The sequence below is a fragment of the Lissotriton helveticus genome, chromosome 5_1 (assembly GCF_964261635.1).
Source record: "Lissotriton helveticus chromosome 5_1, aLisHel1.1, whole genome shotgun sequence".
In the NCBI taxonomy this organism is placed as follows: Eukaryota; Metazoa; Chordata; class Amphibia; order Caudata; family Salamandridae; genus Lissotriton; species Lissotriton helveticus.
Genome location: NC_136065.1, coordinates 1168732636 through 1168750596, shown reverse-complemented (window position 1 = coordinate 1168750596; position 17961 = coordinate 1168732636). Strand labels below are relative to the sequence as shown.

Here is a 17961-nt window from a genome sequence, read left to right as displayed (position 1 = left end):
TATGACCTCACTAATTCTTAAAATCTTAGGGTGCATATGTGTTGCATTTGAGGGTATTCTTATATGGAAGGAGCCAGGAAGCCAGTTCACATAGATGCATTGGTTGTAGATAACTGGTTACATGTTTCTTAGGGAACGCCCCACCAACAGCACCTGCTCAGACCACTCTACCTGCTCACCCAGCCTTACAGTGACATCCCAAAATTCAATGACTACATAACTAAGTCATAAGGCTTCTTATCAATTTCTGCCCATGTTCATCCATGAATGTCTAAAACACCACGCTCTCCTGTGGCCTCACTGCTCATCTGAAGCAAACCTTCTGACTGACTATTCCTTGGATCAGTCGCACTTTGTGTGGTGGCAATCATCATTCAGCTATCTAGTTCCAAAGATATTGTATTTTGTTCCCATGTCCATCAGAGAGATTTCCTATCAGCTTTCCTTCTGCAAGGCCATTCAGACCTGTTTACTTAGCACTTCTACCACCTGCTAACTCTCTCAACTTGTGTTGTGTAAGTAGATTAGAGCTGGGATACATCTTTGGAGTAAGAAACAGCAGAGCTACCTCTCAGTGTAAACGGATTGTAGAGGTTCAGCCCTTAAATGGAGAGCTATTGGTCAGTTTTCAAAGATCCAACCATTCTAGGGCAAGATAGCATTCTTAGCAGAAACAGAAGTTCAAGCCTCTGATAGTAGAGCTATCTTGCAGGTGCAAGCTTCAGGCAGCAGAACAATCGCTCATCTTGGCAGAACTTGCATTTTGAGGCCTTAGATAACATACATGTCCCTTAATTTACGCTGCTCCAATTACTTGTCTTAATAAATATCACATAGATTAACCGAGATCTGCTCAGGTTCACAGTGGGTATTAGCAATGATTTGGAACCTTATCACTGGTCTCCACACTGCCCTGCGGTTCTCCGATGGATCTTCTATTTTGTGACCCAAACAGTGGCATCATTGAACAAGTTACTTACCTTCGGTAACGATATATCTGTAAGAAACAGTAGTTAGTATTATATTCCTTACCTTAGAATATCCCCAGGCGTCAGACTGGATCCGGAAATTTTTGCGTAGCAGTACCCTTGCGCTTCGGTAGGCGTCATCTGCGGCTCCCCGTCCGTCGTCGGCGTCGTGGGCGCCGTGATGACGTCGTCGGAGTACTTAGACGCTGCTTCCGCGTGCTGACGTCAGTTCTTAGACACAGCTTTTCCGCGCCAGAAACGCAGAGCCATGCTAAAAACCAACACTGGTGCCATTGAAACTAGGGCCCTGAAAAGGGATGTCCTTAACCCTAGATATCGGTTCGCAGAACGGGGAGGATGGGTGAGGCTGTAAGGAATCTAATACTAACTACTGTTTCTTACAGATATATCGTTACCGAAGGTAAGTAACTTGTTCATCTGAAAGAAACAGGTTAGTATTAGATTCCTTACCTTAGAATAGATACCCCAGCAATACCAACCCCGGTGGTGGGTCTGCGAACCAATAATCACACCAGAAAGTCCTGGAGGACGGAACGGCCAAAGAAGCCATCCCTCCAGACTTGGCTGTCCAGGCAGTAGTGTCTTGCAAACGTGTGCAGGGATGCCCACGTAGCTGCCTGACAGATGTCCTGCAAGGGGACTACCCGGCCCAGGGCAGTGCTAGCCGCCGTGGCCCGAGTGGAATGGGCCCTCAGCCCAACAGGAGGCTCCTTCCTCGCCAAGGAGTAACATGCCTTGACAGTTGTGAATTGGCTCAAAGGGAGTGCACATCAGAAAGGTAAGAACAAGGTTCAAGTCCCACTGAGGCATCACAAACGGAACAGGAGGGAACATGTGTGTGATGCCCTTCAGAAAACGAGTTACAATAGGGGACGTGAACAAAGAAGGTTGATCAGGCAGCCTCAGAAAGGCTGAAAGGGCAGAAAGGTAGCCCTTGATAGTGCCCAGAGCAGAGCCCTGCTGGGCAAGAGAAAGAAGGAAGAGAGAAGAACCTCAGAAAGAGGGGCATAAAGTGGATCCACAGCCTTTACTGTGCACCATGCCACAAATTTGTTCCACCTGCAGGCGTATACCGATTTTGTGGAGGGACGCCTGGCTTCCAGAATGACATTACAGACTTCAGGAGGCAAGTCAAATGGCCTCAACTGTCGCCACTCAATCTCCAAGCATGGAGGTGGAGACTGGACAGGTTCGGGTGGAGGAATGTCCCCTGCTGCTGCGACAGAAGGTCCTCCTGAAGAGGCAGACGAACCGGGGGATCGACTGACATACTGAGTAGCTTGGGTTTCCAGTACCTTCGTGCCCAGTCCGGAGCCACAAGGATGACTTGGGCCCGGTCGCGTTTTATCTTCTGCAGCACTCTGGGCAGAAGTGGTATAGGCGGAAACACGTACAACAGACCGCAACTCCATTCGCGCCGAAAAGCGTCTCCGAGCGAGTGCCGCCTTGGAAATTCCAACGCGCAGAACTGATGACATTGCGCGTTCTCTTCGGTGGCGAATAGATCTAACCAAGGCTCTCCCCACTGCTGAAAGAGGCCTTGCGCCACGTCCGAGTTCAGACGCCATTCGTGATCTATCATGCACTGACGGCTGAGTTCGTCCGCCCTGGCGTTCAGGGAACCTGCCAGGTGTTGAACCACCAGGGTCACGCCCTGATGTTCCAGCCACTGCCAGAGGCGCAGAGCCTCCTGGCAAAGGGTCCACGACCACACCCCGCCCTGTTTGTTGCAGTACCACATGGCGGTGGTGTTGTCCGTGAACACCTGCACAACACTCCCCCTGACAGAGGGGAGGAATGCCTTCAGTGCTAGACGAATCGCCCGCAGCTCCAAAAGGTTGATATGGAGCCGTGACTCCGCCGGAGACCAGAGGCCTCTGAACTCCGCCTCTCCCATGTGGCCCTGGAGGGACGCGTCCGTCACAACTACGTGCTCCGGTTGGGGAAGGGAGAGGGATCTGCCGCTGACCCAATCGCGGTCCGTGAGCCACCACTGCAGCTGTCTCGCAGTGCCCTCCGAGATCAGGACATGGTCGGATAGGTTGCCCTGATGCTGGGCCCACTGAAACTTCAGGTCCCACTGCAGAGCCCGCATCCGCCACCGGGCGTGATGCACCAGAAGGATGCAGGAGGCCATCAGCCCCAGAAGCCGCAGCGTCAACCCGACCGAGACCCGGGATAAAGGCTGAAAGATCGGAATCAGAGCCTGAATATCCCGAACCCGCTGTTTGGGTGGATAAACCCGAAACTGTGCCGAGTCGAGAACCGCTCCGATGAAGAGGAGTTTCTGAGAGGGGCACAGGTGTGACTTCGGCACATTGATGGAGAACCCAAGCAGGTGCAGGAGGTCTGTCGTCGTCTGGAGGTGGCTGACGACTGTCTGGGGCGAGCCCGCCTTCAACAACCAGTCGTTGAGGTAGGAGAAGACTGAAACCCCTAACCTGCACAGATGAGCTGCGACCACAGCCATCACCTTTGTGAACACCCGTGGGGCGCTGGTAAGGCCAAAGGGGAGCACGGTAAACTGAAAGTGCTCGCGGCCAACAGTGAACCGCAGGTAGCGCCGGTGGGCCGGCAGGACGGGGATGTGAAAATAAGCATCCTGCAAGTCCAACGCTACCATCCAGTCTCCTGGGTCCAGGGCAGCTAAGACCTGACAGAAGGAGTACCTGGGGGTCAGAACATAGCTGTCACTCAACTATGAGCCCATACACCAACACCCAACATGTGACAGTATAGCAGGATTGAACAATGAAGTATAACTAAGTGAGGAAAAAGCCCAAGAGCAGAGGGAATTAGTCCCATCAGAGGCCACACTGTACCGCCCTCTCTTGCATCATTTGAGTATCCTTTGCTCAAAAGGCAGAAAAAACGGTCTCATGGTATTATTAAGACCGTACAGAAATGTGCACAGTCTGTGATCATAGAGGGAGGGTATTTAGAAAGAAATGGGTGTGCCTACTGAGAAAGCAGTGTGAAAAATAAGTGAAATATAAAATTGGATAGGCTGAGTAGATCTCGATAATTTATTATTATCCCTCAGTCTCCCAAGTCTAAAACCAGACGTGAAAGCACAGATTTAACAAAATATCCGTGACAAGTAGCGGTCAACATGTTTCAGCATTAATGAACATTTTTCAATGCATTCGTCAGGACCAGATTACAATTAACTACTGCTTTCATAAAAAATGGAAAAATATCACCTGCGACGTTCAGGTTGTCCAACCACATACCATTAGTTGTGGCTGTAGCGCCTCACCCCACCTGGCTGCAGCTCAGGTTAGGAGGAGCACCGCTCTGTCCGTCGGTGTCTCCCGGCAGTCATCCGAACTGTCTGGGGGGACGAATGCATTGAAAAATTTTCATTAATGCTGAAACATGTTGATCGCTACTTGTCACGGATATTTTGTTAAATCTGTGCTTTCACGTCTGGTTTTAGACTTGGGAGACTGAGGGATAATAATAAATTATCGAGATCTACTCAGCCTATCCAATTTTATATTTCACTTATTTTTCACACTGCTTTCTCAGTAGGCACACCCATTTCTTTCTAAATACCCTCCCTCTATGATCACAGACTGTGCACATTTCTATACGGTGTTAATAATACCATGAGACCGTTTTTTCTGCCTTTTGAGCAAAGGGATACTCAAATGATGCAAGAGAGGGCGGTACAGTGTGGCCTCTGATGGGACTAATTCCCTCTGCTCTTGGGCTTTTTTCCTCACTTATTGTTCAATCCTGCTATACTGTCACATGTTGGGTGTTGGTGTATGGGCTCATAGTTGAGTGACAGCTATGTTCTGACCCCCAGGTACTCCTTTTGTCATGAGTTATGTTGTTTGGGGCTTGTACCTAGTGAGGGTCGTTAAACTCGCCCTTGGACCCTCCGATTAATTGGTTTGTTGTATTCAGCTAAGACCTGAGCCAGTGTCAGCATTTTGAACTTCTCCTTCGGAGGAAGCCGTTGACGTTCCGCAGATCCAAGATAGGGCGTAGGCCTCCTTTGCCCTTCTTGGGTACCTGAAAGTAGTGGGAGTAGCAACCACACCCTACTTCTGGCCCAGGAACGTGCTTGATGGCCCCCTTGACCAAGAGGGCCGTAACTTCCTCCTGCAGAAGTTGCAAATGATCCCCCGATACACGGTGGTTCTGCGGTGGCATGGCTGGAGGGGTCGCCTCGAAGGGGAGGGAGTAGCCACTTCGGACGATTTGCAGCACCCACCTGTCCGATGTGACAGTGTGCCAGTGGAGGAGGTGATGGCGGACCCTGCCCCCCACTGGCGTCACATGGGCCTGAAAGCACGGACTAGGAGGGTTTGGAGGCGGATGCTGCGGGGGAAGGTGTGGACTGTCCTCGCCGTTGTCCCCGACCGCGCCACGCCGGTTTCCACGGCCACCACCGCGTTGAGTATTACTCTGCGGTGCGTGGCTGGCAGCACGTGTGGGGGCGCCCCTTCCATGGCCACGAAAGGAGCGAAAGGCACCCATCTACTGGCGCGGGGCCGAGAGGCCCAAGGACGTGGCCGTAGCCCTGGAGTCCTTAAAGCGCTCAAGCGCATGGTCTGCCTTGTCGCCAAAAAGGCGACGGCCATATAACGGCATGTCCATGAGTGTATTCTGGACATCAGCCGAGAAGTTGGCGGACCTCAACCAGGCGTGGCGACGAATCGCCACCGTCGTTGCCATCTCTCTGCCCAGTGAGTCGGTGGTATCCAGCCCACACCGGATAGAATAACGCGCCGCATCTCGGCCCTCCACAAGGGCTTGGCCGAGTTTAGCCGTACCTCCAACGGGCATTCTGGCAGCACGTCCGCGACCGTATCCCACAGAGTGTGGGTGTAACGGCCCAAGAGGCATGCGGTGTCCCAGACTCAGGGAGGAGAATACCTTCTTACCGTATTGCTCATACCTCTTGGATTCCCTGTCAGGCGGAGCCGACGGAAATTTGGTCTGGGAATTTGAAGCCTGAATAACCAGGCTCTCTGGGGTGGGGTGGGTGGACAGAAAACAAGGGTCGCCCGGGGCCGGGCGGTGGCGTCTGGCCACGTTCCTATCTACTATCTACAGGCGAACCTGTAGCGGGCCTGTACCAAGTGCCCAAAAGAACGTCGGTCAAGGCCTCATTAAACGGCAGACGAGGCTCAGCCGAGCTTGACTGCGGTTTAAGGACCTCAGTGAGGAGGTTAGTCCTCACGGCCACGACGGGGAGCTCAAAGCCCAAGGCCTTGGCCGCCCGCGTCAGCACCACACTGTAGCCACGGTAGGAGGTGAGACAAAACCAGTGTCTGGCGAGGTATCCAGACCACTAGCATCCCCAAGTCCACCTGTCCAGTCCTCCTGGGACTGACACTCCGTGTCAGAGGGTCCTCAGGCCCCTCCCAATAGTCCTCCTCAACACCCATCTCCTGATAATCAGGGTTGTCAAATGATCGGGCCGGTTCATTGAAGTAAAACTCCCCCATCGGCGTGGAGAGCGGCGCCCAGCGGGGAACCGGATCGAGGGGGGCATCGGGGACGGCGCCGCCCGAAGACGGCGATGGGGGTGACACCTGAGGGACCGGTGCCGAAGGCCGAAGCACCCGACGGCGTCGGGCCGAAGCCCCCGACCCGCTAGGGCCCCCAGACGGGTCCGCTGGGCCCGAAGGCGCCGCGGAGCCCGTCGGAGGAGTGAGGGACCTCATGGCCATGAGGAACCGCTCGATCTCCTCCGGCGTCGCGCGCAGCCCAGGGACTGGAGGGTATGGCGCCGGACGCGACGCCCGCGACTCCGACGGAGCCACGTGGGCGGTGTCACCCGAACCCCCGGCCGCGTCGCGCGAGCGTCGGGGGGAGTCGGAAGAGCGATGACGTCTCTTCGACTTCTTGTGCTTACCTGACGACTTCGACCCTGAGGAGTGATGTCGACTCCCGGAGCTACAATGGCTCCGCTCCCGCGACCGGCCCCTCGACATCCGTCCGGACCGGGACCTCTCTCGGCGTGGGGCCGACTGCCGGAGTTCGAGTCGCTTGCGGGACCGCTCCCGCCTAGCTTTCGAAGTCAGGGCCCGGCAGTCGGAACAGGTCTTGTCGTCGTGGTCGACGCCGAGACAGTGGAGACACCGACGGTAAGGGTCAGTGACCGACATAAGTAGGTCGCAGTCCTCACAGGGTTTAAAACCTGGCATCCCTACCGGCACCGCTCGGAGTCGAAGACTCGAAAAATGATCAAAAGGGATCAAAAAAGTTTAGTCAAAAAATGACTACGGTATCACTTTTTCCGGATCTGCGCTGCTGGCGCGGAAAAAAGAAGAACTGACGTCAGCACGTGGAGGCGGCGTCTAAGTACTCCGACGACGTCATCATGGCGCCCACGACGACGGACGCGGAGCCGCAGACGACGCCTACCGACGCGCAAGGGTACTGCTACACAAAAATTTCCTGATCCAGTCTGACGCCTGGGGATATTCTAAGGTAAGGAATCTAATACTAACCTATTTCTTTCAGATATGTGCTTCATCACCAAGGGCCACTTGTATCAAAAATCCATTTTGCATTCCCTTAATAGTGAATTTTAGGTATCGCTATTTAAGAAATGTAAAATGGCATGTAAGAAAATAGCGATTACCTAAGAGCGATTTCTAAAGATTTTCAATCGTAATTAGGTAATCACTACTAGGTAATACTACTCCATTTGTTTCTATGGGCCTAAAGACCCAAAGGTGTGAATGGTTTTGCATTAGCTAATTTGAGATTGCCTAATTGGTAATCACAAATTAGGAAATTCAAACCCAAGGGTGTCCGGGGTCCTTGGAGCAGGAAGCTGTGTTGAATACTGACAAACAAGCCCCTTTGCAGGAAGCTAGAATCAGACACGCCGAATTACTGGAGTCCCTCCGTGTTATGGACTATCAAAGGTACACGCAATTGAGCCACACAGAGGCAGACAAGGCGGGGACCCTGCTGGCAAAATTACTGCGGGATGACCCCCCTAATGTTGTGATCAATGAGGTCACCACTGTTGCGGGAGGTATAGCGACTACCCAGGGTGAAATTAATGAGGCTTTCAGGCAATACTACGCCAGACTTTATAGCTCACCCGAAGAGGAAGTGAGTACGCATATAGACAAGTTTTTATCCACAATTCAATGCCCCCAATTGTCGGCAGCTGCACAGAAGGAGTTACTGGGCCCCATCACTCAGTCTGAAATCAAGGCAGCCATTAAGGGTCTCCCCCGAAACAAAACCCCTGGGTTGGATGGCCTACCAGCCGAATTTTATGCTACCAATGCTGATCTCCTTGTGCCCCAATTGGAAATCCTATATAAAGAAGCGTTAAAGGAGGGATCTTTGTCCCTCACCACAGCGCAGGCGCTGGTGGTGTCACTCCCGAAGCCAGGCAGGGATCCCACTGATATGGCTAGCTACCGTCCTCTATCACTACTGATGACGGAGTACAAAATACTTAGTAAAGTCCTGGCCAACAGACTTCTGCTGACACTAAAATAATTGATCCATGTAGACCGGACAGGCTTTTTACCAGCGTGCAGCACGTCCTTGAACACTATAAAGCCTCACCACCTTCTTGCAGAGGCCCAGAACCGGGATGATTATGCGGGCTGTGTTTCGTTAGATATGCGCCAAGCGTTCGACACAATTAAATGGGACTATATATTTAGGGCTCTATCAAGATTTGGACTGCCGGAAGAGTATGTCCGATGGATTCGACTCCTATATAATGCTCCTACAGCTAGAGCACGGACAGGAGGGCCTATCTAGGCAGAATATCAGATACGCAGAGGTATGAGGCAGGAGTGCTCGCACTCGCCGCTTATTTTTATATTGGCACTTGAACCTTTGGCATTAAAGATCAGGAAGGAAGTGAATGACATGGTGATAACGGTAGGTGGCACCACGCACTTGCTATCGGCGTATGCTGATGATATCGTTCTATACCTGCGCGACATTCACTGCCATATGGACACTATGGCCGCGATGTTTACAACCTTTGAAAGGCTGTCAGGTCTTGCTATTAACCCGGCAAAATCAACGGTATTCTTCTGAAGAACCGGGGTTTAACCCAGCGGCGTCAGTGGCACGCCTAAGATCTTCGAGTTCACCTGTCTTGGTATTCAAAGACACAGAATACTTCTGGATGGCTTCAGAGACCAAGTTTATTAGCTGCAGCTAGTAACAGTAATCCTAGAAATACATCACGGTGTAAATTCTCAGGAGACTGCTCATTTTACTAAGGCGAGACGTCTCCTTTTATACCCAATATTCACATTATAAATGTACACCCACTGCACAAAATTCTAGCCACTAAGATACATTTTCAAACAAAGTATCACATAGCAAAAACTCAATTTACAGTTTCCCAACCCAAAAGTTAATTATTAGGCATGTCCCAAATTCAATCTCCACAAGCCGGACAAACCTATAATTTAAAGCATAGCCCATGTAATGAAGAAACATAAAAAAAGAAACAGTAACAGATACTGAACACGATAAGCACGTGCAAGGAAACTGAAAATTTAACTATGTCCTGAACATTGATTGGCAATCTCAGAAAAAAGATCTATCAGGGAAATTGGCTTTGCGAGGTCAGTTTCAGGTGAAGAGGTAAGTTTCTTACAGTTCATTTCAGAGTCAAAGAGAAACCTAGTTAATGTATACATGAACTAAGAAGGCCAGGCCACTTCGTTCGCCAGGTTACCTTTACAGGCCTACGTGAGGGCAACACAAAATGGTGGCACAGAACAAAATGGAGTCAAACTCGAGAATTACAGAACCTCACTTCTTTAAAGAACGGGCGCCTCTGCTGGACTTTCAATTTGGCTCACTGCAGTTCAAGATTGCTCCTCACACGTTTAAATACTTAGGCATCCAAGTATATAGAACCCAGACAGACATGCTAGAGTGCAACTTGAACAGAGTGCTGAGAGCCTTACGGTCCAGCATTAATTTCTGGACATCTCTACCGCTGTCAGTAGCGGCAGGGCAGCAATCGCCAAAATGGTGGTCCTCACGCGGCTGCTCTATTATTTTACAAACATACCACTTATGCTCCCGAGCAACACTTTTAAACTAATGAATACATTACTAATTGAACTTATTTGGGGGTCAGTTAGGCGGAGGATTAGCCTAAAGACATTGCAGCGCAGCACATCTGGAGGGGGCCTAGGGGTGCCTGATCTTAGGTCGTATTTTTACGCCTGCCAACTACAGTGGCTGTCCTTTTGGACAGCAGGGCGTAACTTGCAGGAGATAGGGATGACTGATCAGTACTTAGGACAGGGGGCGCTGCACACCCTTTTACTACCACATAGCAAGATACAGCGGGATCTCCCCCCCCTTCTGCGCACGGCATTGCAGTGTTGGAGGGCGGCGCTGCAGTATAATGGGGCGTCCCCAGCCTATGCCGGGAATATACCTCTGCTTGGCGTTCCCTTACAGTGCGGACGCCGATCAATGCGCAGGCTTGCATCCTGGGTGGACTTGGCGGTCACTACGGTGGCAGACCTCTTCGGCAAGGGGGTGTTATTGGACCATGATAATTTTGTTTGAGAAACGGGCGCACCAGCTCATCTATATCTCTTACATGCAGCAATGCCAAAGTATGTCCGAAAGTATTGGGCCCCACAAAGACAGGAGCCCCCCACTAATGACCTAGTCAAAACACTGTTCTACATGGGTAGGGGCCGACATCTCATTTGGTGGTTGTATGTAGGGCTGCGCTCCCACACACAAGTTGACCTGACACCACTGCGTTACGCCTGGGAGGGAGACATAGACAGTGCCCTTGTGGACAAGGAATGGGAGAGAGTGATGGAACACCGTAAAAGGGTATCACGGAACGCGCGTTTTAAATATATTCAAACTATGATCCTACATAGGACGTATCTTACACCGCGTAAACTGGACAAGATGTACCCGGCAGCGCGTCACCCCTGCCCTAGATGCAAACTAGAGGGAGCAGACCTAGTACACATGATATAGTCCTGCCCTCGGATCGGAGGGTACTGGGCCTCGATCAGAGGACACACAGCGGAAATCACAAAAAGGGAGATAGATGCCACAGTTGAGGGCTGTATCCGTGGGCTATGGAAGGGAACTTCTAAGTATAAGGTTCAATATAGATTTGAAAATCTGGCGCTCCTATTGGCAGTGCGAGCGATCACCATGCGGAGGAAGTCAAAAACACCACCCACTATCTATGCATGGCACAGTGAACTGGTGCGATGGGGTGGAGCAGAGAGCACTACATAGAGGCGGGAAGAGGCTAGAGGGTTGCGAAAGACCCCAATTGCAATGGACTGGGATATCATGTTGGAAGCATGTAGATCTCTAGACATAGCCTTTGACAACATTGCTAGCAACACACAAGGTGGTAACTAAACTCACGGATTAGACCGGCATGGTCCTGGGCATCAGCAGAAGTGTAATGAGTTGGATGTAGAAAACGATTATGCCAGTGCCAACGACCGACCCCAGAGAGGGTCTTTTTGTGTATACGCAGGATTAGAGGGGGGGGGAGGAGGAAGTACAGTTGTAGGTTTATGTATCAACTGATCCGACGACACTGTAATGTAACTGTATGCAAGAGTTTAATAGAGATATGGATACGTTACGTTGCCGCTGTACTCTCGATTTGAATCAGCAATAGTTAAGCCACAGAGTAATCAAGAAATAATGACAATGTTTAAAACACAAGAACGTCGGCTTTTATCGTAAGATGTACAGGCACTGTTGTGGTATGGTACATACACCGTTGCAAGCTGAATAATGTACAGATGGGCAATGATATGTCTATGTATGATACAAGGAAAACTTGAAAATCAATAAAACTTTGTTTAAAAAAAAAGGGTGTCCAGGGCCTCAGGGCCCCCTGAAACACCCCCCAAAAATGTGCACATGTAAAGCACACACATTCCCTATGGGCATGTGTGAGCTACATGGCACTTTGGAAATTCGTTTTTTTTTCGCATTTTCAAAAATTGCACATGGTTACCATTGACTTGGAGTCGATGGCAATACCATTTTCTAAACGCCCAGTTTGCCTTTAGGAAATGTTTGGAACATGTGCTTAGGGAATCACAAGTTACGTTTCCCTATATGTAGTCGCAATTTTAGGTAATCGCAATTTTTTGAGATTACCTAAAATTGACACTACATAGCCTTCCATACATTTTAAAAGGCTATTTTGCATTCGCAAATGGTCGGATTTAGGGCCATATGTATCAAAGCAAAATGGGTTCGCAAACGCCGAAATTCGCAGAATTCCGGCGTTTGCGAACCCATTTTTGCTAAATGGTATGTATGAAACATTTTTGGTGCAAAATAAGGAATCGCTAAATTTGCCATTTTGCAATTCCTTAAATGCAATGTATCAAGGAAAAAAACATTCCAAAATGCCATTAAGGAATCGCAAATTACCACCAACTTCTAGTTGGTGGTAAGTTGCGAATTCTTTTAAAAAAGCATTTTTTTAAACATCAAAAGGTGCCATGTGACGCTCATACATGCCCTTAGGGCATGTATGTGCGCCATATGCGCACACATGTCATTTTCAGGGGTGCAGCAGGGTGTTCCTGAGACACCCCTGCACCCTTGAAAATATTCACAATTTGCGATTAGCAAATTGCGAATTGCAAATTTCCCCTTCATTCCTATGGGCCTCCTGGCCCATAGAAATGAATGGGAAATTATTCCTTAATTGCGATTAGCAATTTGCTAATCGCAATTAAGGAATTTTAAGGAATCGCTAAAAAGAAGCGATTTCCTACATACATACCATTTTGCGATTTCTAAATAGCGATTCCTTAAAAATCGCTATTTAGGAATCGCAAAACGGAATGTTGATACATATGGCCCCAAGTGAATTCCACCGTTTGTAAATGCAAAATGGTTTCATACATATGGCCCCTAGTCCTTTAAAATTTGCTATGACATACAATTTAAAGATGTCGTAATGGGGTGCTTTTTAATGCATAGTTCACCACTATACTTTATAACAGCGCACATAATGGGTGAGACATGCGGTTTGCATTAGCAATGTTGATCCGAATTCCACCAAGAAAGTTCTACCACCAGACAATATTCATTCGGTTCCTCAAATGGGTAGGGATTGTACGCTATGACTCTCCAATGCCACTGGGACTACGAACCCAGAGCTTCAGTGTGTAGAAATTGTAATAGCTGTGCCCCGGAATCGCCCATCTCAGACTACATTATTATGCCAGGTAGTTCACACTGCGTTGTCAAGCATCTAAGTGTCACATAATCCCGGAAATCGGTCTGCTGTGTTAGGGTCTCACCTTGACCCTCCACCTGGCCCTCCAAATTTGTTACCCAATCTTCAGGTTCCCCACTTTAGCCTCAGTCTTCATCACCTCCACATTAAATTTCTCGATGCTGCACTTTATGGAGGAGACTACCCGATCAATGCCTTTACTTTTTGCATTTAACTCTGTAAGTAGGTCCTGAATCAGAGAATGTCATTCCGGCATGATGGCAGAGGGTAGGTGCTCCACCATCTCATCCTTCCTGTTTCACTGAGGAGAGAGGCGAAAAGACGGTATAAAACAACCCTTCTTTTCCCTGGTGCCCTCCTGCATAAGCTCCTCTGTGGCATATTGTGTGACGAACGCCCCTCAGAATCAGATCCAACACTAATCATATGTTTACTGATCACCCACATCTTGGGCAGGCAGAGTATAGGCTTCCCAGTGTCACCAACTGCACTCATTGGATGGTTGGAATCCCAGATCTTCAGCTCCATCATCTCTTGAACTACCTTGCACAATCACTCTCTGCTGTTCGCTCTGGTGCACAATGGGCCAGTGACTGGGACGCAGTCCCCCTAGTGCCAAATCTCTGTATCTCCCATGTAGTGAAACCACAGCATTTCCTCCTCTGGAGTCTAGATTACAATGTGCACCCCTTGCATTTGCACTCAGTTTATTCTACACAATGCTGTTTGGCCACCACATCAGGTGCTGCCTGGTGGCATGTTATTGGAAGGAGATGTTAGGTGGATGAAGAGAGTCTGATGGGACAAGTGCTACAGACAGATAGATACATTGTGGCACAGGGTAATGCAAAGATCTTCATTCACACTCATCTCTCTCAGCTGCTAAAGGCCCTGGGATGGGAGAGGCATCAGATTATTTAATTTCTTAATTGTATTTTGTCTGTATGAACTTTCTTAGGTCATAGCTGGACAGGTGCATCACAGACAATCCATTAGAGTTAAAAACTAAAGATTGTTACAAAAAGACATGATGTCATGAGTCGTCCTTGTCCCTTCCCACCTATTCCTGAACCTCCCTTATCTCTCCCTCTCCCAATTTTACCTCAACAGTGCTTTTAAGAGGCCCAAGCTTTCATAAAATGCTATACAAAATTAACATTACTTTGACGCATTACACTAAAAAGTTACATAACATTATGTTCCCACCTGTTTACTAGTACCTCTTCCTTGCTTCCATTTTCCTTCCTTTCATCCCCCCCCCCCCGCCGCCTCATCATAGGCCTGTGCTGTAGCCAATGGTATCAAATTCACTTAACAAACAACCAACACAATATAGAACTAAAAGCCCAACATAGGGCCTGATACTAATTACTGGTAACAGTTTGCAACCAGTATTTCTTGACCAGAAAATAAGTTCATGCACCCATCTATGTAAAAAGAGGTTAGTTAACTAACTTCCTAATTGGAGTGTATTTCAATCAGAGCTACCACATGAACATTAATGAAGTAGTTTGCATCACAGGGATGGTGGCTGTTAGGGACAACCCCCATGTCTGCCATCGCCTTTCAATAACGTAAACTTTGCTCTGATTAAAAGGAAAAGTTTTCTTTTTGTGAAGTTTTTTGCGAGTTGTCAGTGGTCCCATGTACTATTTCCTACTGACTAAAAATCACTTATTTGCGGAAATCACCCAAAAGTCCCCCCAAAAACGTGAAATTATGTAAAATTATGTGAAATACCAGCCTGGCATTTTGCACTATTTTAAGTATGAAATGCGTCCTCACATTTAATTTTTGATACAAGAATGCATTTTACGCAAAAAAATGAACACAAAGAGAATGATAGCTGCCCGTGTACCATTTCTTTGCATTGTTCTAGTGCTCCTGCGATAGGATTTTTATCTAACACCCATTTCATCTATGCCACGTGGAGTAATGGCATAACCTCAGGCATTTAGTGTAATAGCAAATAGGAATACCGGAAATTAAGTGATAATATGTTGACATCAGTAAAATTTCTAGGTGGCACCAAATGACTATGGTGACTCCATACTGTCCCAAAAATTACACATTTGCGCCACATATGTATAATGTCTAGACACTGATGTCAGTTTATGTCTTTTTCATTCGGCATCCTCAGTCACTCCTTGTAGGAAAAATTGCCTAAGGCAGTGTGCTGATTCTGGAGTTGAGATTGGGACCATTTTAGATGGGAAAGAAGCCATTTCACAGAATGGGGAGGTAGGAAGGCAGTCGGGAATCTGAAGTTAGATAGTGTACCCACCAGAAGGAGCACTACCAAAGGTAAGGAACTTGTTTGTCTGATGTATCCTTCAAACTGCAGATTCCTCACCATTTTAATAGAAAATACAGCAGTGTCTCCCAAACGTGGAGGGACTGGCTATTGGACTCACACCAAAAGGTACTGCAGCACCAAGAAGGCCAAGTGACCTTCCTGACAAACCTGACTGTCAAGGAAGTTGTGTTTTGTGAACGCATGCACTGACACCCACATCGCAGCCTGGCTGATATCTAGAACAGGCACCTCTTGCAGCAAAGCTGTTGCAGCAGCTTTGGCCCAGTTGAAATAAGCCGGCAGGTCCTAATGGGACTGTTGCTCAATCAGTGCATAGCAGATTTAGACACAGAGGACAATCCACCTTGACTAAGACCTCTTTTGCGCAGCCTTTCACGCGATGGTCCTTTGTGCCGTTGATGTAAAATCCCTCTTAGGCTCACAACATTTGAGACTCTCCTCCACTTTTCTTGGGTGAGACAGGGCAAAAAAACGCTGGCACAGTAATCAAATGGTCTATGTAGAAGGGCGTCACGGCCTTTAGTAGAAAGTACACCATGGTCCTGACTACCAGATTGTTCGGATATAAGGTGGTGTACAGTGGTTATACTGAGAAAGCATATTGTACACTTACACAATGTGCTGAAGCATTCACAATAATGAAGATGGTTTATGGCATCAAGAGTCATAAGGAACAGATGTTCACTGGTTCACAGAGAGTGCAAATGAGCAATGTGAAGTACTGGTCCCCCAACAAACGGTTTGGGGCGGGGGGAATAAGTGCGTCACGCTCCATATAAAATGCATCAGAATGGATGACTTAAACTAAGATGGTTAATTAGATAACATAGAGACCAATAAATAACTGTTCACTGAGCCCACTGCAATCCATTGCTGAATTTAACAAGAGAACAAACAAAAGAACACCAGGGCTTCTAAGGATCCAGTGTTTCAAAGCACTACACAAAGCAACAGATTTTTTCCCTGCTTCCAGCTTAGATCAATTTCGTACAAGGATGTCTGGCCACAAGAATGACATCAACAAACTTGGTCAGCAAGTAAAACGCTTTCAGTTGCTACCGCTCAATCGCCACACATTAGTTTTCTAGGTTGTGGGGACTCAGATGTGGGACCTTGTCACACTGGTTAGAGAGTAGGACATCTCGAGGTAGAAGCCCGAACAACAATGCACTGCCCCTTTGAATAATCTGTAGGAACTATCTGTACAAAGTGATGGATCCCCAGTCAGTGAGTAAATGCCAAATTCTGCCTTTTAACATGAACCTGGGAGGGCAAACTAATGGAGCTTGGCGGACACTGTGTAAGTGAAGAAAGAATTGGAGGAGTGCTGCCCCTGCTGGTTTAAATGGTGTCTACTGGTGCTGTGGCTGCAGCTTCGAAAGGATTGAGTTGGAAGTTGCAGTACAGGTTGGGATGGCTGAATGGCTCAGGTGAAGCTGGCCCTAGTTGAAGAATCTCAGTTAATACATTTATCTTCATCTCAGGAGTGGGCAACTGGCTTTCCAGTGATTCAACAGCTCTCTAAACCACCACAGCAAATGAAGCACTTTCCTCTGTTGGTGGTTCATGTGGGAAGCCAAGCCCTGTTTCAGGAGATGTATATAGCTCACTTCCATTTTGCAAGCCAAGATACAATCCATCATCAGTATAATGAAGTGGCAGCAAATCTGTCCCCTTCCTCATCATCATTGGTGTTCTGAGGGACACTGACGTCCTGCACTGGGCTTGAATTGGGTAAAAAAGAAAGTGTACATACTCTTTCGATACAGACATACAGGTTGTGTTGTTGTGATTTAAAAGCACAAAGTAGGCCTTGAGTGACATTGGTTTGGGAACAGAGATGGGGCAGGTGGCGTGGGAGTTTAACTGGCGAACCCAGCGCCTCATTAGGACCAAGGCACTGCAGACGGATCCAGAAACGCATCAAATATCTGCAGCATGGCTTCTTTGAGGGCTGCTATTTTCTGTGAGGACGATGGCCAGGGAAACTCTGGGCACACCAGGATCAATTGAGGCATCAGTTCAGACCCAGGAGACATTGGTGGAGTGAGATCCAGATCATAAAAGCCTTATGGCTTCTCACTGAACTCTTCTTTAATCCATCAATACAGAATTTAGTGTGCACACTTGCTGCACGGCTTAGAGGCCCAAGCACAATATGCATATCTCATACCGGTCCGTGACAAACATATGTTTACAGCATTCTGGGCACACCTTGAATCATGTCATTTGTGGTGGGGTCATCATTCCCTACCACACTCAAATATTTTAAGAGTTGTTGGGACATTGATATGGCTCCAGTTCCACGTCGAAGGGTGAGGAAAGAAAGAAACTGATGAAAGCATGCAGGGGAGGCTCTGATATGAGACTGCACGCCATCACTTCCAGGGTGGTATAGGGTCACTAGGGTGCCATAGGGCGCC

General features: G+C 48.4%; 1 protein-coding gene across 1 annotated transcript in view; it reads right to left on the bottom strand.

Annotated features, from left to right (window-relative positions):
* The window catches only part of NHLRC2 (NHL repeat containing 2), a 927811-nt gene that overhangs the window by 321819 nt on the left and 588031 nt on the right, over nt 1-17961 (bottom strand). The window lies entirely within an intron of this gene.